At 40.9% G+C, this 25,696-nt stretch overlaps 1 long non-coding RNA gene across 12 annotated transcripts in view; it reads left to right on the top strand.

The window, feature by feature from the left end:
* Positions 1-25,696, top strand: part of LOC103348788 (uncharacterized) — a 188,506-nt gene that overhangs the window by 9,989 nt on the left and 152,821 nt on the right. For 9 of the 12 annotated variants that reach the window (XR_016230768.1, XR_016230765.1, XR_016230770.1 and 6 more), the window contains exon 3: positions 21,666-21,735. The exons of the other annotated variants lie outside the window; for them this stretch is intronic. This is a non-coding gene — a long non-coding RNA (uncharacterized LOC103348788). The remainder of the gene's footprint in view (positions 1-21,665; positions 21,736-25,696) is intronic. 12 annotated transcript variants of the gene reach the window in all.

Here is a 25,696-nt window from a genome sequence, read left to right as displayed (position 1 = left end):
AATATCAAATGAGACCAGCAGACTTATGTCTGAAAAACATTTTTATTCCTAGTCTACTTTTTTTAATCCATCCACCCCTCCATTGTCCATCTGTCCATCCATGTGTCTCTTAAGTAGATAATTTCACACAGGTAGACACTCTGAAAAGTAGATACCCTGTCTGCCTTCTTGACTACTTTATCTTTAAAATTTAGCCCATGATTGGCACAGGCTAACACTGAAGGAATATTTCATCAATCAATAAATGGACAGTTATCAAATGTCCACTCTGTATTGGAACAAGGCGTATTTATGATAATACAAAAGAGTTCCTACCTTCCTGATGTAGATTATGATTTTTTCAGGGTGGTTTTGTAGCCCATCAGAAAAAAAAATAGATTTTTAAGCTTCTAAAGCATTTTCTGATCATCTGACAGGCAGTTTCAATAAGTGTGTGTGTAATGCACTAAAACAGACACACATTTCTCTTATGAGAGAAATGAGGGGGAGAAAAACCCAAACAGCTTCACATCACACAAATTCTGATCCTTTCTTCCTAAATGTGCAGCTCCTCCAGGCACTAATGGTTGTAAGAGACTTTGGGGACACTTGTCTTAATGCGCCATTTCCTACAGGCCTTGTTAGTTCCTGAAACCATCTGCAAGAAGTTATGGTATTTGGCTTTCTTAAGCCATATTTTTAAAGCAAGACATCTAATTAGTGCTTGTTAAGGTGTTCCGGGTGTTCTGGCCACTTCTGTCACCCCTGCTGTTCTGCTGGGTCAGCAGGTTTTCAGGAAGTATTGTTCCCGGGAGAGGGCCTCCAAGGCTGCTGGCTCAGGGTGGAGAAGCACTGGGTGTACCCACACAGAGCAGATCCCTGGTGCCATTGAAGACTGGCCAACACGGACCTCCTGGTGCCCAGCAGCAGCTTTCGAAGGCTTCTGCGTTTGACATTTTATGGTGAAGGCTGAGACCTCAGCATGGGTTTGGGATGAGTGACTACAGGCGTGTCCACTGGAGCCCTAGAGGAGAATGTGACAAAAAAGGTGGCCAGCGCCGAGGCTCACTAGGCTAATCCTCTGCCTTGCAGCGCCGGCACACCGGGTTCTAGTCCCGGTCAGGGCACCGGATTCTGTCCCGGTTGCCCCTCTTCCAGGCCAGCTCTCTGCTGTAGCCAGGGAGTGCAGTGGAGGATGGCCCAAGTGCTTGGGCCCTGCACCCCATGGGAGACCAGGAGAAGCACCTGGCTCCTGCCATCGGATCAGCACGGTGTGGCGGCCATTGGAGGGTGAACCAACGGCAAAGGAAGACCTTTCTCTCTGTCTCTCTCTCTCACTGTCCACTCTGCCTGTCAAAAAAAAAAAAAAAAAAAAGTGACAAAAAGGATGTGAGCTTGACTTATTAATCTAAGGACCTTTGGTGAAGACTTCAAAAACGGAGTTCACTTGGAAGGACATAATTTTTAGATACTCTAAGAAACATTATAAAACTGCAAAAATAGTTCATGGTACTGCAGATTCTACCAATGCTCATTAAATGAACAGATGCATTGAAGGTAGTTTTATTATTTTTGCAAATAGTTAATATCATAAAATCAATTAAAATTTCAAATATTTTAAAAAATAATACATTACTGAGTTTCCCCCAAAGTTGTTTACCCATATTTGGATTCAAATGGCTTGGTAACTGTCTAGTTTATGAAACACAAATGCATGTCAAATCTGGTGATATAAAATAAATTATTTCAAGACAAACTCAATTCTTTGAAAATGAAGAGACAAAGAAATATGAGTAGATAAAGCAATATTATATAATCTATTCAGAGAACTTAGTAATAGTTTTTCCAAAACATACATGAAAGGAACCAATTGTTTCATATTGATCATGGCTTTAGTAACAATTAAATTAAGTGTCCTTTCCCTTTGAATTTTAATATGCTCCTTTGAGTTAAACCTTGATTAAGAAGCAAGTACAATAGGTGTAATATAGACTTAGCCAAATTAAGTTTGAACATTCCATGTGTAAGGTCATTTCTATTAGAATCTGTCTTGCTTCCATAACCTAAACATTTCATTATAGTAAAGGCTCAGTCAAGGATTAGTATTTGACATTGGGTACCAAAAATCTTGCTGAGCCCTCAACCACCAACAAGCTTTTTGGGAGAACAGGGGAGAAAATGGGAGCATGTGAGGGAGAAGAAGGGTTGAGTTGGCCAACTCTTGACTTCTGAAATCTTTAGCAGTCACAACAACTTTTTCTGTGTGTTGATGCTGAGCGGTATTCCTGTTTATCTGTCCATCATGCTCTTAGACCCACTGTTTAGATGCAAAAGGCCTCAAGACCATCTGCAAGCTTGATGGGCAGATGCAGTGGCTGGGCCAGACGATTATAATTGTCAGTTACAATTGCATCTCTGCCCCTCAAGTTGTTGCTGGATGCTCCTGACTCCCTTTGAACGCACTGCTGTGATGCAGCAGTGCAGTTCCTGGCTATTGATGTGAGGGACCAAGTCACTCCCTGGCTTCAGTCTAGTTGCAAACAAGATTTATGAAATGAAGAGGGATGCCCATTTTGCGAAAGGTTGGCTGTTTGTGTCTACACTGCGTTTAGTGATACAGCATCTTCCTCTGCAGAGACTCACTCCTTGAGCGTGCAGAGAAATCGTGCATCTGAACATTATTTCCATGGCGTTGCCATGTTTACTGTTTCCTGTTGTCTTTGCTTGAAAGTGTTTTTAACAAAAATTAGGGTTGAGCATAACAATATTTGAGCTAGGGAATGAAAGGAGCTATGATTATGTTTCCTCTCCAGGTTAACGTGGGCGCCTTTGATTTAAGCACTAGAGACCCAGGACAGGATATGACACCAATTAAAAACATGAAACTTAATTTTTGCACTAAACAATCACGTAATCCTTCTTCTGGTATCTGGTTGAGGGTTACTGACATGACATTTATTTCTCAACTACAATCCTAAATTTATTGGGTTGGCTTTATTTAAGGTACATAGGGCAACTAATATTAGTGCATGTAAAAGTCGAGCAATGTCTCAAAACGGTAAAGCAGCTATTTTAAAGGGAACATATTTTTTCCGGATGACTCGGCACAAGGTCAAGAACGTGTGCAAACTTACTCCGTGAGTCCCAGGCCCACTCTTCTCAGTTGGAGGCAGATTTTGATTTAAGGTCTAAATTGCAAACCAAATCAAATAATTCTATCCCCTAAACTACACAAGGACAAGTTTTTTATTAATCACTTCTCTTTAGCCTTACATTTAAGTTGCATTTCTCTCAAGAGAGCTTTCTTATTTATTGAAAATCAAGTTTAGATCAAAATCACAAAGCAATACACGAATTGTTTAAAAAAAGGAAAAGTGATGTATTTGGGTAATATATTTCAAAGCTAAAATTGAATTTTAGCGTGTAATTTTAATGCACAGAATAATTCAAGTGAAGGCATGCAAACCAGGTCAACCTCCCCATCTCTGCACTTTGACACCTTGTTTAAGTTGAGCTAATGATCTTATGAAAAAAGTATTAGCAGTTTCAGTTCAGCCCCTGGTGGTCTATGCCACATATTGCATAACCTGCTGGTGGGTCCTCCAGGACTATTTCTCACTTGCAGACAGTAGCCTTTTATAATTCTGTCTGGAGGTGGAGGGAGCTGGGAGGGAGGGTGTCCTGTTTTAACCGTCATTCTGCACTTGAAAATAGTGAAAATGTTTATAGAACAAAGTCCAATGAAACGTTGTAGGACACTTCGATGCCTTCACATGTTCAGATGTGAACCTCGAACTCTACACCAAGTGTTTGAATAAAGTCATTCTGTTTAAGAGAAAAAAGTCGCTCGTGACTTCTAGTCCATGTGGAAAATTACCAAAGGCTGCAGTTTTTCTAGCCACGAACATTCTCATTTCCCATGTGCAGTTGGTTAGCTCCTCACTATGTCCCCAAGGAGTCTGTAACACTGAAGAGAAATGAGAACTTCCACACGGAAAGAGAGCCAAGGCAGCATTTGTAATAATTAAAAACAAGGAAGGGGAAAGATTGAGCCTTGCTTTTCTTTTTCTTGGGTGAAAAAAACCAGAGTGTGGGATGCCCAGGTGAGAAGTAGATGTGAACTTGCTTTTACTTTTTACAGGACATGAGGATAAAAGAAGAAGAAAAAAAATACTACCTCTCTTAAATGTCCGAACTCAAAGTTGCATGCAGGGAGTGCTAAAATGAAAGGGGTCATCACGGCCAAATTCACTGCCCAGCTTTTGTGAACTGTTAGAAGCAATTTCCAGGAACTGGGCTTTTTTCATTCGGGTTTGCTTTCACTCTCAGCTTGAGTGTTAATTTTTGACTAGTCCTTTCTATGCTTTCGTCAAATGTGCACAGTCGATTCTTGTAGCATTTCTCACGTGCACGCACACACACATACATTCTAAATATTTAAAGAAAACAAATAACTCTAGCCACTTGGTAAAAATGCAGCTTGATATTTGGATTCAAGAGTGGAAATAATTTCAAAGACAACTCTCATGGGCACAGTGTGTTAACTGCGTGCTGTGCCACCATTTTATTGTGTGCGAGCGGACAGCAAGATGGTGGGTGCAGCATTTTGTTGTATAAGGGCTCCTGCGTGTTCTGCCTCCGACCGCTGAGCCAGTGTGTGTCACACCAACAGAAAAGCCGGATTTCCCAGGTCTGGGGACTGATTAAAGAACACAGACACACAAATCTTCTTTCACTCACTGTTTTGCATATGCTGAGGCGAAATTTTAAATATATCAATACAAGGAGAACAAATTTTCCTTCAAATAAAAAAAAAAACACTAGAAATGATATTTCAGTTAAATATGTAACCCCCCTGGTGTTGGTAAATGCATATGTTATTAATAGATCTTCCAATGTCATAGCCAGTAATCTACCTTGAGAAAAGATCCAGGACAGAGTTAACATAGAGAATGTGAATGTTTTACTTGTGAATAAACGATCTTTCCAGATCAAGGTTGAGGTCACTGGCAAGCTAGTTTAGGTGAGCTCATTCCACAGTTATTTGCACATGCAAATCGAGGTTCTAATGTTTTTTATGTTACTGCCTTTTGTTAATAGGAAGAGCTCTGATTAATTTCTTAAGATAAAAAAATTAGAATAACCGAACAGTGTACTCTTGCTAATAGTGTTCAGTTTTCATTAGTCCCCAAATAGAACCAAAGCTAACATGGATTTTGACTTACCCTTAACTGGATCTCAAATTGAAGAGAGATGAATTTGACTAAGAGAAGAATTTGACACTGCCTTCTATTACCCACAGCTGAATTACCACTCCCTTTTGTCTGGAGAAAAACATTTTCTTCTCAATGAGGTCGATATTTTTAATACTGAAGAAAAACTGAGGCTCATAGCATATTGTGGATTTTTTTTTTTTTGCTGTTGTGTGTGGGTGTTTGATTGCAGTTGCCAAACACTTGAGATTATAAAAATGATACTGCTGCATAAAATAGACCTGTAGCAACACTGTTTATGGCACACACAACAATATTATTTTCTGCTGTTTGGTGTGCAGTAGTTGTAAATAGGAAAATGTGTAAGCCATTAAATCTAGTAGCAATAGGACTCTAAAGCAGGGTTTATTATATCAATGCATGAAAAGCTTTACTTTTTTGATCTCCCTGTGTTAAATTTTCATGTTTGCAAGTGTATTTTAGCTCTGGAGATATTTATCTGGTAGCATCTTGGAGAAAAAGGAAATGGACAGATGTCCATAAACAGAGGGCTCCACCTGGTGGAAAAGAGGAGGTATGATTGTTGATGAGAACTAAGGCTGCAAAGGGAAACAGATGGAAGGGCAGCATTTTGTCTCTCTGTGTGTGTGCATGTGTGTGCGCATGTGTGTGAGTGGCACGCATGCTGTACATCTTTTATAATGAATATGCTCAAAGGAGAGAGAAATATACTATTCCCCAAATTTGAATTTCAATATTGTTATAGTTTTCTAGCTAGCGTGATTTGACTATTTCTTTCAAATTCAAGCCTTCCTGCACATTTACTATTTATTTTATTCCAAATACATACATCTGAACAGATATTAACATGTGGCCTGCCAGTTATTAAGCACAACAGAAGGCAGACTATCCATAATACCATCTGATCATTGCACTTTTGAGTAGAATGCCATCTAGCAGACAAATTTAAACAAAGAAAGCATTTGCTGCAACCCACGGGTGTTCTGCGGATGGCTTTGTGGCTCACTTCGGAAGAGTTGGAGAGGATGTGGTGCAGAGCTCAATCAAGGGAGGGGCGCAACAATCTCAAATGCACAAGTAAGGAACAGAAAACTGTTCATTTTAAAATCTCATCTGTGACTGAGATGCTGGAGACTTTGAACCTATGTGTTGTGACTCACCCGCCTTTTCAAATTCTAAAGTCAAGACAGGAATTACATATATCAAATGCTATGCAAAATGTAAAAGAGGCACACCGTTTATGACTCTCTACGTAAGGTGGAAATTAAATCTTCAACTTCCAATAAAATTGTATTTCTGTAATAAAACTGCTGCACCTTGACTCCAGACTACATTGAATCCCAAATTAAACACCCCATTTACTATACTGTAACAAGCAAAAGAGTTTGCTATACCGAACAATGTTATGGGTGAAAAAAAGTGAATTTTATTTTGCTTTGTCATCTACGTAGCATTCACCAGAGCAGTCTCGTTCCCCACCCCGTCTTTCTTACAACACCATGTATATTGATGAGGGCAATTTTCAAAGTTTGTCTTTCATCGCTAACATGTATTTTCTTCCTAAATTATATAAATCAGCATATGAGTTGAGGCCTAAAAAACAGTCAATCAAGTAGCATATTTACTACACAACGTTATACTGCATTTCAGGGATAACTCAGGCTTATAAGCAGAAACAGCTGTTGTGCTGAAGGCTGGGTACATATCTTTATGCATTGTGTGTGTGTGTGTGTGTGTGTGTGTGTAGTAGAAGCTTTTCCCTATAATCCTATAATGCGAGGTACTATTCCCTCCTTATGCACGTCTGCAGCCTCAACACGCTGATACCCACACACTGAAACTCAAAGTTTGACTTAGGCTCTGACAAGACACGTTATGTATTTATCTCACCCTGTTTCGAGTTGGAAGAATTAGGCTAGATGTCCTTATGCAGGCAGTGTAATGTAATGGTTCCCCTCTCCCCACCATGCCATGGTCCAGCCGGTGCTGGCTTCTGGCGCCTGCAAAGTGGCTTTAGTAGAAGCGCAAGCCTGCAGAGGGTGAGGAAGAGTGAGTGTTGCATAGCAAGGTCACTTACTCTGACCAGCCCTGGTGCAGAGGAGCCGGCCAGGGAGCTTGCCTTTGGCTGCCTCCGCTGTCCTCCCTCTGCTCTCCCCAGCTACCCTCTAGTGGACTGAGGGGGAAATTTCCTCTCAGGCTGCCTCACCCTGCTCTCCTCATTTAATAAATGCGCTCCCCTCCCCCGCTCTCAGGAGATGGTGGATATTATTAACCTTCAAGCACGATACAGTGAGATGAATGTTAATCATGAAGGGGTTTCTAATCAAGTTTAATGGTGTAGGACATAGAGAAGTTGTGTTAGCAGTTTCAGTCCTGCTAAAAATGCTAATTGTTATGTTCCATGTGATAGGTGAGGATAATATGAAAGCGGCGACAGCTTTTGCATTTCAGTTTGGAAGTTGTTGCCTGTAATTTTGAGGCCAATGTAGAGAAGAGAGAAGGCGGGAGAGAGAAGGAGAGAGAGAGAGAGAGAATTTCATTTGAAGGGCTCATCAGGAGGCTAATTTAGGGCTGAGGCTTCAGAGACGTTGGAAATTGGAGACTTGATGTCTACTCAGCTCAGGAAAAGAGAAGTCTCCTCTTGGCAGGGGCAACTCTTAGTGTCAGAAGTCAACAGAAGAAGTTTTAGATCTGGGAACAATCTGTTGCTACACCATGTGATACAGGGGCTATGGTGCTGAGCATGGCCTTTGATTTCTTCCTACCTTTTACATCTCCCTTTTTGGTGGGTTGCTACTTTTGTCAGCATGTAGAGGTAATTCTTAAAGGGTAGATTTTTCACCCTGATCTAGGAATCGTGGTAAGAACGCTTAGGAGTCCTCTACTGGTATTTGATTATCCTAAATTTTATAGCCCAAGCCTGAACTTCTGTAATAGCATGTCATGGTGTCACCTGCTAATAAACTGAAAAGCATTTTGCTGCAGTGCAGTGCGGGTCTTGAAGTTTTTCCATGCATTTTTCTGCTTTACATATTCAGTTTCAGTGTAGAAAATATCAAAGTGATAAATGCAAACTATCAAAAACAGTCCAGTAAGGAGCCTATGTGGATATGGACCATTTTAATTGGATTGTCCTAGCCTCCAGATATGGCTTTTATGGTAATTTTTTACAGATTTTTATAAAATTGATTCAACATAGAAGAGATGTAAATGATGTTCAGGAACTAACATGAGATATGATGTCAGTGACCAACATAATTTTCTCATCAATAATGATAATGATACTAATTAGTCCAGGCATCACACCTGTGCAAAGCCCTTATCCCTATTTTACAGATGAAGTAACTGAGACACCAAAGGTTAATTGCTTGCCCAAAGCCATGTAGCAACTCGGCGAGTACCACAGTTCACATCTCACATTCTTGCTTCTTTGGCAATGGAACAATTACACCTCTCTTTAAAGAAGGAACATTACTTATTGCTTCTATCACCAGGGATTGGTGTTAATGAACAATAGAGAAGAGAGATCATGCATTATCTGTTTTAAAATGGTAACATGCTCTAAGCGTTAGGATAGTATTTCACCAGGTTTTCTAGACTGTAGTTGCATTAGTATCCTAAACCTCCCAGTATACATATACTTTCAGAAAACTCAGTCGTCACCCATGCAAGTGAGAAGGTCATTAGAGCTAGGACTGACTTTAGCATGTCCTTCACGGATAGAATAAATTCCAGGAGCTCCCTCGTTCTTTTCATGTTCTTTCACAGAAGAAAATGTGGGTTCTCCCCAGCCCCCTAAATGTTTCAGTGAAGACTACAGTTGTGCACCAACAGGCAGTTTTGCATACATGTGTTCAGAGAACAATGTGGAGAATTTATCCCCTGGGATACAAAAACCCCAGCAACAACAAACTTAAAAACAGATGGTTCTGATACAGTCTGATAAGAATGTAAACAGGAAAATATCTTTGTTGACTTATTTCTTAGTAATCAGTAATAATTAGTTATTGTCTAGAGATGAATTATAGATTTCCCAAGCCTGGCCAGGAGCGGCTTCTGAAAAGTGAAACTAAATTTCTAACCTTGGTGAAGAATTGGTGATTCCTGCGGAACCTTCCTCATTGACATTCTCCTTGATTGATGTAGAGGGCTGAAAGCCTCGGAGAGGATAAGTCTGCATTCTTTGTTGTTTCTTTTATCTTCATTCGAATTAGAGGTGTTATACCCCTCCCACTAATCTAGGAATGAGTCCATTTGAAAAAGAGCTGGAAGTTTCTCTACAGCTTACAGAATCAGAGGTTTCTTTAATTCCTTCCATCCATCCGTCCTTCCTCCCTTCTAACCTTTCTTTGTTACTCTCCTTTTCTGGGAGAAGGATATTATTGTAGAGAGAGAATGTATTTCTTCTGTAGAGTCAGGGTTGGTTCTCTGTTATGTTCCTTTGCCACAGGCCTTCTTTGCTGATGATTACTTGGATTCTATAAGCATTTAACTACTATTTCCTATTTACCACGTCTGTGCTAGGCACTGGGCTACAAAGAGGAGTCAGACACACTTTCTTCTGTTTAGGGCTCATAGTTTAGCTGGTGGAGGCAAGTACATGAAGAACTGTTACTTGGTTTGTTAAGAAGTGGGTCATGCAGTGGTACACAATCAGTTGTCTGTACAGCAGATAGAAAAGATCTTGGGATCCTGACACAATCCCAGAGTTTTGTGACCTTCCTTCCTTCCTTCCTCCTTCCTTTTTCTTTTTTTAAAGATTTATTTTTATTTATTTGAAAGACAGAGTTACAGAGAGAGAGAGAGAGAAAGTCTTCCATCCGCTGGTTCACTCCCTAAATGGCTGCAATGGCCAGAGCTGCGCCGATCTGAAGCCAGCAGCCAGGATCTTCTTCCACGTCTTCCAAGTGGGTGCAGAGGCCAAAGTACTTGGGCCACCTTCCACTGCTTTCCCAAGCCATTGCAGAAAGCTGGATCAGAAGAGGAGCAGCTGGGACTAGAACCGGTTCCCATATGGGATGCTGGTGCTTCAGGCCAGGGCTTTAACTCGCTGTGCCACAGCATCGGCCCCGGTACCTTTCTTTTAAACAGAACAGAAAATCTAGGTTGTGTTTCTCCATTATAGTATGCCTCTAAAAAGAGTAATGCTATTTTTTTAAAAAGATTTATTTTATTTATTTGAAAGGCAGAGTTATAGAGGAAAGAAAGACAGAGAGGAGAGATCTCCCATTTGCTAGTTCACTCCCTGAATGGCCACAACAGGTGGGGCTGGGCCAAGCCGAAGTCAGGAGTCAGAAGCTTCATCAGAGTGTCCCATGTGAGTGACAGGGTTCCAAGCACTTGGGCCATCTTCCACTGCTTTCCAAGGTACAGTAGCAGGGAGCTAGATCACAAATGGAGCAGCTAGGACTCGAACTGGTGCCCATATGGGATGCTGGTGTCGCAGTTGGCACCTTAATCTGCTCTACTGCAATGCCAGCCCTCCAAGTAATACTTTCTTTAGTGTGTAATTCAGCCACCAGAAATACTTCTTATTAAAATGAACTAATACAAATAATCCATGCAGTACATTCCAGAAGCATTTCTTTCATTCAAAGATATGCAGCAAATATTAGTAAGTGCTTTTTACGTAGCAGGTACTGTGCTAGATGTGGATTAAGAGAATAAATATTATGTGTAACATCTTCTCATAGAACATAAAGTTGATAGGGAAGGACAATAGCAAATAGATAATTACTGGGGCCGGCGCTGTGGCATGGTGGGTAAGGCTGCCTGCTCTAGTTCGAGTCCTGGCTGCTCCACTTCCGACCTAGCTCTGTACTATCGCCTGGGAAAGTAGTAGAAGATGGCCCAAATCCTTGGGCTCCTGAACCCACATGGGAGATCTGGAAGAAGCTCCTGGATCCTGCTTTGGATCAGCGCAGCTCTCTGGTAATTGTGGCCATCTGGGGAGTAAACCAGAGGATGGAAGACCTCTTTCTTTCTGCTTCTACCTCTCTGTAACTCTGCTTTTTTATTTTATTTTATTTTATTTTATTTTATTTTATTTTATTTTATTTTATTTTTTGACAGGCAGAATGGACAGTGAGAGAGAGAGAGACAGAGAGAAAGGTCTTCCTTTACCATTGGTTCACCCTCCAATGGCCACTGTGGCTGGTGCACCATGCTGATCCGAAGCCAGGAGCCAGGTGCTTCTCCTGGTCTCCCATGCGGGTGCAGGGCCCAAGGACTTGGGCCATCCTCCACTGTCTTCCCGGGCCACAGCAGAGAGCTGGACTGGAAGAGGAGCAACCGGGACAGAATCCGGTGCCCCAACTGGGACTAGAACCCGGTGTGCTGGTGCTGCAGGCGGAGGATTAGCCTATTGAGCCGCAGTGCCAGCCAACTCTGCTTTTCAAATAAATAAATATACATCTTTTAAAAAACAGATAATTATCCTAATTATTTGTTAATGAAAACATTACTTGTGCTATTGAATGTAGTAAGTGGCACTGTTTTATCTACCCTGCTTCTGCTCTGTCTTCTGGTGATGGTATCGTGATTGTACTCTGGAGAACTACCCTTCACCATTGCATGCCACCTTGATGGAGCCGTCAGTTAAGATGCTGTGCTCCTAGCTTGTGACCCAAGCTGGGTGAATAAGACGACTCTGTCTCCGTATAGATTCAGAGTCTAAATGTGTCAACAGTCTGCAGTTGAATCAAAAGTAGCTTTTCCTTTAATTTTGAGATTTATACCATATCCTTCAGTTTCAACTACTTGCAGTCAGCTATAGTGTTTATAGCACTGCCTAAAATGCCATGATTCAAGAAAGAAGTAAACTAAAGTGGGGCATGATCTTGAGGGTTTGATAGAATATAAGAATATGGGGCTGGCATTGTGGCACAGCGAGTTAACCTGTAACCCTGGCATCCCATATGGGCTCCAGGTCGGGTCCTATCTGCTCCACTTCTAATCCAGCTCTCTGCTAATGAGCCTGGGAAAGCAGCCAAAGAAGGCTCAAGTATTGGGGCCCCTGCAGCCCATGTAGGAGGCTTGGAATAAACTCTTGGCTCCTGATTTCGGCCTGGCCCACCCCCAGCCCCAGTTGTCGTGGCCACTGGGGGAGTGAACCAGCAAATGGAGGATCTCTGTCTCTCTGTCTTTCCCACTCTCTCTCTTAACTCTGCCTTTCAAATAAATGAATAAACCCTGAAAAAATATAATTTAATAATTGACAAACCATTTTATTAATAATGTGAATTTGAAATAGAATTCCTTCTTCTTGTGTCTACAATGAGTAACATTTCCAACACAATAGTATTAAAAGTTGTGATATTTATGAAATAATTTAAATATTATAAACTTTAACAGTTTTGAGACTATACCCTGACAGACGTCCAAAGATAGTGAGGTATGTTACTGTCTTAATTAAAAGTGTTTAGGCCAGTAACTGTTTTCTAAAGCTGCTAGACCCAGAAATGGAAGCATAATTATATCATTTAAAATTATACAGCTGCTCCACTGAAGAACTAAAAAGTCATGAATTAACACAAATTGAGGAGAAGATGAGACGAGAAGGAAGGCATATAAATGAGTAAAATTCATCTTTTGTGGAGAGAAGTCAATAGCTGCTGTCTTTTTGAAAAATCAAGGAACAGAAGTGCAGGCATATTATTTATTTAGAGTTAAATTAGAAGCCACTGGAAGAACTAAAATATAAATTTATTAACAGTGACTTCCTTTGGAGGATCACTGGTGTAGGAGAAGGGGTTAGAACGAAGGCATAATTTGACGTAAACTTGGCTGGAGAAGATCTGGCATTCCAGAAATATATGGGTCATTAACCTCGTGATGGCATCAGGAAAGCAATATAATCTTGGGCTGTGTTAAGGCAAGTGAAGTAACCCTGGGGAGCTAGGAAATAATCCTGGTATAAAACTCATCATAGGTCAGGCTTATTTGAATATTACACTTTGGGTAACTTCAAACATGTGTGTGAAAATTGCATAGAATTCATGCACAGAAAGAGGGAAGTGATGCCTGGGAGTGGAGTGTGTACACACAAGGGAAGGAGGCGGGTTGTTTATCCTGGAGAACAGAAGGCTGCCGGGAGACAAAATGAGCAGCCTGTGGGCAGTGAGGGGGACCTTGGGGGACACCACCCAGCTGGCTCCATCTCACTGGGCCGAGCAGAAGAAAACGGGTTTAGCCCTCATAAGGGGAGAGTCTGGGTGTTTTTTTTTAATATTATTATTATTATTATTTTGCTTGGGGGGGAGAGAGAGTGAAAGCAAGAGAAAGAACTTTCACCTTCTGATTCATTCTCCAAATGCCTGAATTTGTTGGGACTTGGCTAGGCTGAAACCAGGAGCTGGGAACCCCGTCAGGACATCCCACAAGGGTGGCAAGAACCCAGGACTTGAGCCATTCCTGAAGCATCTCTGGTGTCCCCATTAGCAGGAAGCTAGAGGGAGGAATCAGAGCTGAGAGCGGAGCCCAGGCCCCTGATAATGGGACATGGGTGTCAGAACTGCTAGATCAAATACCCATTCCTAGAGCCTGCTTTTAAGACATAGGAAGACTCATTGATCTGTTAGTGAGACTGAACTTGGGAACAGGGTTGTCCCAAGGACTTTTTGGAGGACTTCAAAAATAAGAACTAATCATTTTCAAAATAAGGGCTTGTACCAGACTTGAAATATTTTTAGAGATGTAGCAAGCACATCATGTAGCTAGATGTCTATGGTTTTACATATGGAGAAAGGTTAATGACAAAGTAGTCTGCAGAGTCCCACCTTGGCTGTAATTCCCAGGTAATATCTCATTATGGGGAAAAATCAATAGTCACAATTTTTTTCTTTGAAGTACTATGCTAACTACTGGTTCCTTTAAAATATTTATGCACACACATATGCATGTTACTTTATATATCATGTTTTCTAAGAAATTTATGTATTCTTAGAAGTAGAGTTATCAATTTCTTATTGGTGTCATTATTAAACTATAAGGGTGCTTCAAAAAGTTAATGAAAAGTGGAACTAAAAATTAAGCATATTTTGGTGCAAAAATTTTGAAATCCATACATATAAGAGGGCTTCAAAAAGTTCATGGAAATGTGTATTATGGAAAACCACCCGTGGGTTTCAAAAAATTTTGCACTATACGTATAGATATACAAGAAACACACACATATAAAGGTAAAGCAGAGATGCAAATAAACTTACCTTTCAATTCCATTTTTCCATGAACTTAAACATTTTTTAAAATTAACTTATTTTTATTTATTTAAAAGGTAGAAAGTAGAGGTAGAGAAATGTCACAGCCAGCGCTGGACGAGGCTGAAACTTGATGCCCAGAACTCAGTATGAGTCTCCCACGTGGGTGACAGAGGCCCAAGTACTTGCGCCACCACCTGCCTCCTGTGCATTAGCAGGAATCTGGAATTGGAAGCAGAGGGGAGATTTGAACCCAGACAGAAGTGGAAGTGGAGTAGCCAGGACTCGAACCAGCACCCATATGGGATGCCAGAGCTTCAGGTGGCAGCTTTACCTGCTACGCCACTATGCCAGCCCCAGCATGCTTACGTTTTAAATCCTTTTCTGCCCACTAACTCTTTGCTGGTTGCAGAGTTTTGACCCTATCTGCCGGGAGCGCATGCATGAACTTCACATAGACACTCCCTGGCTCTGCACATTGAACTCACAGAACTTCAGCACCAGAAGGAAGCATTAGGAGTTAGTAAACGTTCAGGATTTCACTTACAGATAAAAAACTAAATGGATTGTCCAAGCCCATCTACCTGCTTCCTGGCAGAACTAAGACTGGAACTTGGGTTGTCCATTTCCCAGGATCCTGTTGCTTCCTGCAGGGAGCATGGTCAGAGAAGCCAATAGCAGCTGTACATTCTTATCAGCCCTCCCTGTTCTCTTCTAATCTGAAGTTGTCAGGTGCACCAAAGCAGTCTCTGGTTAGCCACATTTGTTGATAGTTTAGTATTTAAGGAAAGTTGCTATTAGTAGATATTCTGTGTAGCATAGCAAATAGATTTATAGTATTTATATATAGTAAGCAGAGATTTATATAAGGAGATCTATGCAGACAAAAAGTTACTTTATGACACCAACCAATTTTATTTAATCTCTCATTTTAGTTTCTGAAATTCTTAAATAGCAAATTATTCTTGTCCTTTCAATTTTCAATTTCCTTGTCTATAAAACAGTCATATGAGATGGTTCTCTGAGTTCCTTTCAAATCCTGATAATCTTGAATTTTGAATCTCTGCATGTGGGTTTTCAGAAGAGCTAAAACTTAGGTACCTAATTTAGAATATTTCACAATGAAGCCATCTAAGATGCGTAATACACACGGTGTAGGCTCCCCTGGGGGTGCTGAGATAAGATATAAGAAAGCACCCATGCAACTGAGTTATCTCCCAAGCCTAAAGCCACCTTCAGACCCATGAGAGTCAATGCTTTCATCCAAAGTGATTTTATTTCCAGAAAAGCGATGGAGCAGAAGTAAAGAAGACTCAAAGGCCACTAGCGACAGGGGTAACTGGCTAGTGGTAAAACGTCCAGTTCCTTTTTATTTTTTTAAAAAAAGCTAGATTTATTCATTTATTTGAAAGAGTTACAGACACGGAGGGAGAGAGAATCTTCCATCCACTGATTCACTCTCCAGATGGCCACAACAGCCAGGGCTGGGTCAGGCTGGAGCCAGCAGCCAGGAGTTTCTTCCAGGTCTCCCACACAGGTACATCTGGCGTCTTCACTTCTCTCCTGAGCACTTTTCTCCCACGCTGGTCTTGGTCTAATGTGTGACCAGTTTAACCACAGGGAATACGAAGGGACACACATGTGAGGCTTTGGGGATGGGAAACAACAGAACTGGAAGTCACTTGTCCAGTTACAGTGTCAACCAAGGATTTTGACAGCGTAGTTCATTCATATAGAGTGTATATCTATGGCATCAGCGGTGGGACTCTAAGTGCATAAATATTTGCTGACATGAAAACAAGAGTACTTCTAAAAGTTCATGGAGCAGACGATGCTGTGGTGTAGCGGGTAAAGCTGCAGCCTGCAGTGCCGGCATTCCATATGGGTGCTGGTTGGAGTCCCAGCTGCTTCACTTTGGATCCAGCTCTCTGCTGTGGCCTGGGATAGCAGTAGAAGATGACCCAAGTTCTTGGGCCCTTGCACCCACGTGGGAGACCCAGAAGAAGCTCCCGGATCCTGGCTTCAGATTGGTGCAGCGCTGGCCGTTGCGGCCATCTGGGGAGTGAACCAGTGGATGGAAGAGTGCTCTCTCTCTCTCTCTCTCTCTGCCTCTCTGTAACTGCCTTTCAAATAAATAAATAAACCTTTAAAAAAGTCCATAGAAAGATGGAATTAAAAGTATGAATTTATTTTGATGTAATTTGTTTTGAAATCCATCTATAGTTTTTTCATAATATGTATTTTCCATGTTTTATGAAAACAGTTTTTGTACAAAAACAACCTCATACTTTTATTTCCATTTTCCAAAAATTTTTCAATATACCTCCTAGTAGATTCTAAACTCTCATTCTAGTTGCTGCATGATCTTCTTTAACACTCCTGTTGTGACTTGTGCAAGGAAATGGCTTTAAAATGCCCCTCTTGAGCTGGGGGAGATGGAGGGAAGCAGATCCCTGGGTGGACCAGGGCAGCAAAATATTACTCTCTAGTAGTGTTCCGAGTCTGTCCAGGACAGCCCACCCACCATTCTAGTTATTTTCACACTTGACACCATCTTCAGTTGTAGAAGCTTGAAAACATCACAGAGGCTCTCTGTACTCTAGATAGGTAGCCTGGGGACCCACACACATTACATGTTTATGTATTTATAAATGCATATATTCTGTGTTGATATGTAATACGTGTAATACATACATACTGTATGGTACATATACGAGAAACACACACACAAACACACATAAAGGTAAAGCAGAGGTGCAAATTTGAGAAGCCAGGAGAACTTATATAATCACGACGTCTGGGGAGGATCAGGAGGAGGGAAGAGCCCACTGGGGAGGGTGGGCGGGATGTTTTGGAGGAGTTTTAGACAAGAAGAGCATTTGCAAAAATTGTCGCTGGTTGTGAGCTTGGGGACGGCATGCGAGCAAGAAGAGTTAGAGGCACTTTGTTGGGTAGTCTTCCCTGCCAGATCTCTTCATCACTGCCCACGCACAGCAGTCCATGTGACCCTTCTGTGGACTTGGGAGACGCCCTACTAGGTGGGAACTAACTTGAACAGTCTGTATTTAGCTGCAAACACTTACATTTAGAAGAACAGAAAGGCAGGACACTATGTTGAACACACTGCTCCACACTCCATCCCTGCTATCTCAGTTGCAATCGTCCCTTGGGGTCTAGTTTACTTAATAACTGTAAAAACCAGTAAAGGTTGTGCTGAATGCTATGTGAAACAAAACAAAACAAAGTGCCTGTAACAAAGAAACAGGAGCACTCTAGCCAGCGTCTAATTCTGGAAAATCATATAATTTCTCTGGGTCTTGTTTTCTGTGTCTATAATCTGAAATTCCTGTGATTCCAAGCAGCTAGGCATTAATCTTATGACTACCACACCTGTGCCACAAATGTATCTTGCAATGGTAGTGGGTGCTATGTTTGTCGAAAATTGTTTGAATGAGAAGTTGATAGATAAGACAATTTCTGGTATCAACCAAGAAAGCACTTCCAGGCACTTGATGAGAGCGAACGAGAGGAAGCATGCCCTCCTAGCTTCACTGTGGAATCGGTCCCGTCCTGGGGCATGGTCCAGAACCTACCATGGAAATAGTAAGGGAGTGGGGCTGTGCTTTGGCCAATGGGAACCTGCGGCAGTTTTATGCTTCCCTCCTTGGGAGGTGGAAAATTCCATTCCAATGAGCAGGATTGTCCCCGTGCCCAGGACCTGGGTTAAGTGTAAGATTTCCAGTCACCCTCCTTTGTCTGACTCAGAGTTCATCGAAGACCCCCTCCTTAGGACAGGCTTGCCGGTTAGATCTGTCCACAGGGAGAGAACAGCTGGAATATTCTGGTTCCTGTGACAGTTATAGCTCATTGTAAATTTTTCACAAAGAAGAATAGATATTAATGTGGACAAGGAATTTAAAGAGATAGAACATGCTAGAGAAAAAGGGTAGAGTGGAGGAGAAGCAGAGAATTGGACAAAAAGGGCACCTTTCTGTGATCCTTAAAGCAGTGCTGTAGAACACAGGCGTGCAGGTGGGAGGTTTGCAGTGTGTCGATGTACACCGGTGGGTTTGCTGTATCAGTAAGGTGGCATTTTGCAGTTCATCTCTAATAAAGAATGTGAATAACTTATTAAAGACTGCTTTGTATGTGAATAGCATTTACTGCAAATAAATAGACAGCATAATGGTCACAAACCAAATGAATAAGGATCAATTTAAAAACTGGAACTAGAGGAAGTTATTGAAGAGAGATCTTGATTGAGAATTAAAAATTCTTCTGTTTAGAATGACATAATTTTCTTCTTGAACTAGTACTAATGACAGAAAAACTTGAACTTTCCAGAGTTGAATAGGTTTCCAGAGACCTCTGTCAATATATGAAGCAATAGTAGCTAGCAGGGGAACTATACTTCTTAAAGGTCATTTAAAATGTATTATAACAACTATGAAATAACAATGCAGACTTTTATCTATTTCTTAAACCTCAAACTAAACGTCTTCAAGATGCATAAACACAGATAGCCTCAATAAAAAATAAAAAGGTGGGGGGACTACTTAGCAGCCTCAGAAGAGTATAATTACAGAAGCCCAATTTGGGCATAATGCAATTATTTTCGGATATGTTTATAATTTGCATTTGGTAGCAAGATTGGGTTATTAAGCATACAACTTACCACCCTTAATAATCATATTAGCAGAAATAAAATGTCCAGAAACTTTAGGAAGTTGATTAGTAATCTACATTTTGTACTAATGGGAGGGGGGCTTATTGTAGATTATAAATACACAAGATAAAAGTCCCAGGTTACTGAGTGCAAAAAAATAAACTTTCACATATTGTGACAGGCATTGCTTGGTCTGAACTATTTATAATACTTTAGAGTGTACTAGCACTTTTTTGGTAATATAAAAAGCAATAGAATCTTAGTAATATGAGGTCCCAATGGAGATATTTGCTATTAAATTGTTGCTGAGTGTGCTGAGGTTTGGGGGAGAATTATCGAGTTTGCAGATTAGCAAAGCAGGTTTTGGCAATGTTTTAAAATTGAATCAGTGATGCCTTAAAATGGGGTGTATTTTAAGGATTCACAATAAGAATTTTAAAATAGATGAAGAGATTGGCTTGTTATCCTCAAGCGGTATATGGTAATTAGTGTTTTTATGTAAACTAATTTCATGTTTGTCTACAGGTTTAAGCATACCCAAGCAAGGGAATAGGGAGTGAGGCAGAGTTCAGGAGAGACTAATTGAAAATGAGGTGTGGTATTAATTTTAAATAAGTATTTTCCAATTTTCTGCTTTTTCATTTGGTCTTTCCATTTCAACCATTTCCAGAGCTGCAAACACAACATGACTCAATGATGTGAAAATAGCCTTTTCTAATTCTGAATTTGGTTTGATTTCACCGCTCATGTTGCCAGTGCGAAGTCTCTTTTCTGTTTGGCTTCTGTAGTCTTTGAGCCACCATAAAAGGAGGGATCTGCCCCAAGGATCCCTTTGTCACGCCCCATAGGGAATCTTTCATTTGTGTCCCTATGAGTGAGGCTGCCCCAATATAATAAAGCTAATTGTTGATGGCAGAAATGTTCAGTCTAACCTCTTATTTGTGTCCACCGGTTTTAGAAATGAAAAGGACAGTGCTGTGACAGAATTCTTTATAGTTGCCTCTTGTTCTAATTATTTTAATTAGCCTGTGCTCCACCTAGGATTACTAGTGGTGAAGAGAGAGTTCCTGGAAGCTCAAGGAAGAAATACTGGTGGTTTTACAGCAAAACTTTTCAGCAGTTGTCTTTAATTTAGCATAATTACTTAGGGGTGGGTATTTGGTCCAGCTGTGAAGGTGCCTCTTAGTATGCTTGAATCCAATAGTGGGGTGCCTGGCTTCAGGTCCTGGCTCTGCTTTGTATTCCAACTGCCTGCTAATGTGCACCCTGGGAGGCAGCAGATGATGATGATTCAAGTTCTTGGATACCTTCCACCCACGCAAAAGATCCAGATTGAGTTCCCAGCTGTTGGCTTCAGCTTGGCCCAGCCCCGCCTGCTGTGGGTATTTGAGAAGTGAACTAGCTGATGAAAGATTTCTCTCTGCCTTTCAAATAAAATAAAACAAGTAAATAAGTAAGTAAGGAAATAAAACAATTGCTTAAACCAGAGTTAGTTATGAGGTCAAATATTTCGGTTTTGATTTGCAATGGTCCTGAGAAATTATCCAGTTTAACTTCTTATCTTCAGAGAGATTGTGCTAAAAAATGGTTCTTTGAAAATGGTTCATTGAAAAATGGTTCTTTCTGCCTTAGCTTTAGTAGAAGTTTTCCTTCCTTTGAATTTTGGATACTATCTGAGCTGAACATTTGACAGTTAGAATTGGTTGCCCCGTATTGTAATTTTATGCAAGTGTCCTATCTCCTGAACCAGAGTGCCAGGCTCTTCCTTATCAAAGCACACATACGCCAAACTCCCCATTTCCTACAATAGTGATCATTTTCCTTCAAGGGTGACCATATAAACTTTTCTTGAAATCTATGCTATTCCTTCTCTTGATATTTGATCAACAACTTGAATTTTAAAATATGTCTCTCTGCCTCAGGGCGTGGGTGTTTAGCCTCGTGGTTAAGATGCCTGAATCCCGTATGGGAGTTCCTGGGTTCTGTATCTGGCTCCTGACTCCGGCTTCCTGCCTCTGCAGACCCAGGGAGGCAGCAGTGATGGCGCAGATATTCGGGTTCTGGCTATCCACACAGGAGACACGGACTGTGGACCCGACCATTGTGGGTGTTTGTAGACTGCAACAGTGGACGGGGGCTCTGTTTCTCAAGTTAAATAAATTAAAAAGAGATGCTTGAGACCTTGGAGGTATTCTAGTCTAATCTCTGTTTTATGGATAATGAAACTGAGTGAGGCTCAGCATTCAAGATCGTTTGTCTAGGGCACATGTCTAGCATTTGACAAAAGTCGGGGAATTCCAGTTTTATTAGCTCCTCAGATGTTAATACCGGTGTGTGCGCCCTGCTTTGGGATTGAGCTTCACAGAGTCTACCCCTACTCTCCTTCAGTTTGTTGATTTGAATACATGAACAGTGTCTGAGATGCCAGCCCAGTGTTCTTCCTTTACACAACCACTGATCGCATACTTTGTAATGCTACAACTGTGCTGTTCTATCAGTCAGTAGCTCTTGAAAATAATTTACAACATCCAAGTAATCTACAGCCTATTGACTGTGTGATCTTTTTCCTCCAAATTCCATCTTTTTTAGGTTGCTCATGATGCAGGGTTTGGGGAAGAAATCTTCATCATTCACAGCTGATGCAAACTGAGAGCGCCAGGTCAGTGAACCTGTACATCTGTATCAGCTGGGGACGCAGGGCCATTGGAAGCATTCTCAGACGTGTAGCTCAGCAAGCCTGGGGCTCCCTGCTGTTTCATAATTTCTCCCTTAAACCAAACATTTCATTGAGTTTGTTGTTCAGTCATGTCTTATGTTGGATTAGGAGTGTATTTGTTCAAAGCTCAGCTCCATCCCTGTCCAGGCTCTTGGCATATCCCACATAGGATAGCTGCCTTCCAGGCTTGACTGGTCAGTAAGATGCTGCTAGGAGAGTTGTGTGATGCAGAGTTTTCTCTTGTGACAGATGTTATCTCATTTCTTTTTTTTTTTTTTAACGTGTAGGAAAAGCGCCACCCATTTTCTCTGACCAACTTAAAAAAAAAAAAAAAAAAGATGAAAAGATCTTCCCAGCACGAATAATAGCAAAAAGCACATGACAATCTAAGCTTTGTGAACTCTCAGACAGCTGGGGTGCCCAGCAGCACTGTGATTTTCTTAAACAACTTTAGAGCACCATGTGTGTGTGATCAGAGTAGACTATGATCTTAAACAGCCCTGGTGTCACGTGGGGAGTTTCCATTTCTTGACCAAATTGACTTTCTGGTTGGAAATTAGCATCCCGTCATAAACAGCAGCTCTTGTACAGGCAGGTTAGCTACAGCCTTTGCTGTCATTTGAAACATGTCCTCTTTTGCTTCTCCTAACTTCAGTGCCGTGGAGTGTAGCTTGGACCTGGGGACCAAGTGATTCTAAAGTTGTTCCGGGAAGGAGAATCCAGTGAAGCGTTTAATAGTGAAAACTCGGATAAAAGTGCAGCCCATGTCAGCATAGAAACAAATAGAAGCAGATGGGGAAAACCTTACCTGTAGTCAATAACATACCCAGAAAACTGCAGCCCTCAGGAGGAGGACCAGGTGGGTTTTCACTACCTTTGTTTCAGGCAGTTTTGAGAGTAGTAGGAGGTGATCTTGCCTTGTGCTTGTAGGTCTCATTCACTTTGAGGGTGGGCTGAGAAGCCAGGTTCTGTGGTCTACCCATTACCTTACCTTGGCATTTTATGAACTAGCAAAGTTTCCAGAAATAGTTTGAAGACCAACAGAGAATTGCCAGCTCCCTCCCACTTGCAGGCCAGTGAAGAGAGTCAGCACACGCAGTCTCTTTATTCCCATGTTTCATGCAGGAGGGGAACTTTCCGTACTGCAATATGAGAAGACCATGATTGAAGAATGAAGTACTTCAAGTGGAATAAATTGAAATTTAGGAAAGAGTCCCTGTAAAAAATTCTGTTCTGGACCTGTGAAAATATCTGTGTAGCGCTGCCTTTCGGGACTCACTGTTTCAGACTGAGCATCGTGTAAAACTCCCTCTGCTTATGACAGGGCACAGCTTTGTTCCCAGCCCAGGGCAATTTTGTGTGTGCTTGATGGCTCTTTTAAAATTCATATTGCAGTGTTGCCAGTGCTGGCTGGAGCCTTGTTCAGTAGTTTTGGTGGAAGCTGTTGGTACTACCATCATCCATCCATTTGTTCATTTGCTTACATTTAACAAACGTAGGCCCGAGCTATGTGCTGGAAAGAGAATAAGATAAACTTGCTATCCTCAAGGAGTCTTCACTTCCTTTTCAAGAGTCTGTAATATTTTTAAATATCTTGTTTTTGGTGCCGTGAAGGTTTATACAGAACTCAAGCAGAAATTATAAAATGAGTGTTTGTATAGATCCTGGATATAGGTTTATTGGAGAGTGAGTCTCTGCCTCTTTTTTTTTTCTTCTATACTATTCAATGAGACTTCATCGTTGGTAAGGAATGTAGAATAAATTCACCTAGATAAAGTTCTTTTTTTAACTTTTATTTAATAAATATAAATTTCCAAAGTACAGTTTATGGATTACAATGGAGATAAAGTTCTGATAATGAAATTTAGATAACAGAATCTAATGTCATTTACGGCTTCAAAATCCAGGAACACTTAGAGGGTACTCAACTCATGGCATCCATTCACTTAGTCATCGCAGTTTAAGGATTGTTCCTCTCTCTCCCAACTTCTTTCAAAGTAACCCAACCACTAAGAGCAACAACCCTAATTAAAAAAAAAAAAGAAAAAAAAAAAAAGATAAATGAGGAAAAGCTCTTTAGTGGAAAATAAATTTTTCAGATTCACTTTATGCAATGATAAAATTAAGTAAATATTTACCAAATACTAGTTTGTGTTGTGTAGATACAGCCTTTGATTGGTGGGTAAAATTTTTTGCAGCTGATGAGACTAAGCAATTACTTTTGTTTTGAATACAACAAAGTGTATTCAAAGTCTTCCTCAGTTAAATTCAACAGTTGGCATATTTAAAATGGAAAGGTTTTTATGGATGTTTTTAATGTACTTCAAAGGTATGTTACCCACTGTACAAATTACTGTCCACAATTCCAAGTGAAACCAAAGGAGTCTTCAGACAACCTTGACATTATCACATACTGGCATTGTGCTGCTACCTATGAAGACCAAGCATGTGTTTGGCTAATGGATAAATGCATGAATTCAATTAATGGGTTAAATTAATGATCATATCCTCTTGAATTTGTATTTTGCTGTATACTTTGTGATCTCAAATTTATCCTTGCAATAACATTTTGAGTAAAGAAGAAATTAACTTAGCATGTTGGATCCCAATTTAAAGCTTTGAAGTCACCTAATATGTCCTTGGCCTACAGTTGAAACCATGATAGAAATGTGTTAGAAGTGTAAATAATTAGAAAAACAGAACAAAAAGAAATAGTGAAATGCATGTAAAACAATTAATAAAGTAAAAATAAGCTAGAGATCTTAACAGTGTTTGAAAGCTAGTGCTACTACCTTTTTGTTTTTTTTTTAAGATTTATTTTAATTTGAAAGGCACAGTTCCAGAGAGAGGGAGAGACAGAGAGCCATCCTCTGGTTCGCTCCCAAAATGGCTACAACAACCAGTGCTGAGCCAGACTGAAGCCAGAATCCAGAAACTCCATGTAGGTCTTCCACGTAGGTACAGAGCCCCAAGCACTTTGGCCATCTTCCGTTGCTTTCCCAGGCACTTTAACAGAGTTGGATTGGAAATGGAGCAGCCAGAATTTGAACAAGTGTCCACATGAGCTGCTGTGTTGCAGGTAGCAATGTAGCTCACTACACCACAACACTGGAATGAGATGCTATTATTTTTCTACAATCTGAGGACGGAGTTGACCCTTAGCTTTCCTATCCTCCCCAGAAATACAGTGAAAATATCTAGAGTCACAATCAAATATTTATACCAAAGCTTCAGTGCAAGTAGCTGAGATGACTGCAAGTTACCCAGCCAGAAAGCTGTCTTTTATTTATGTTTCCTGCTCGGAGCCCTGGCCTTGGTCTAGATGAATATCAGAAGAGTAGTGGTGGGAAATGCTCCCAGATAACCCATCTAAGGACTCCCAAACTGACCGCTCATGTGGCTCTCCTGCTTTGCAAGAAATGCTTCTTTGAGCAATGAGAGGCAAAAACGTAGAGGGCCACTCCATTCAAGTCCCTGAACAGCCCAGTTCTCCATTTTGTTCTGAGAACTCCGACATCCGCCCAGATCAGCAATTGCTGTGAATGCTAAGACATATCACAGAAAAGGGCATTTCAGCTGCCCTGTGCTGACAGGTGTTAGGTGTGGTGAATGTTATGGTGATGCTAAATAAATTAGTGAATTCCTTGTTTTGGTTGTTTATTTTCTTGGGCAGTTTACATACTTGTAGTAAAATGAAGTTCCACTAAATTCACAGGGTGGTTATCTACCCCCCTCAAAAACAAAAAAGGTATGCACCTAAAATGCATGACCCTGGCTGTGTGCTATGGCTTGGTGCCCCAAGTGGAGGCTTCCCAGCTCCCAGTCTCAGTGTCCCAAGGCACAGTCAGGCTCTGTGGGATCTTATTCTTTCAAAAGTAAATGCAAAAGAGATTTTTAAAAGATA

Source organism: Oryctolagus cuniculus, chromosome 3 (assembly GCF_051225735.1).
Source record: "Oryctolagus cuniculus isolate XC-2025 breed Fujian yellow rabbit chromosome 3, ASM5122573v1, whole genome shotgun sequence".
In the NCBI taxonomy this organism is placed as follows: Eukaryota; Metazoa; Chordata; class Mammalia; order Lagomorpha; family Leporidae; genus Oryctolagus; species Oryctolagus cuniculus.
Note: the sequence above shows the minus strand (reverse complement) of the source record. Positions and strands in the feature narration are given on the sequence as shown.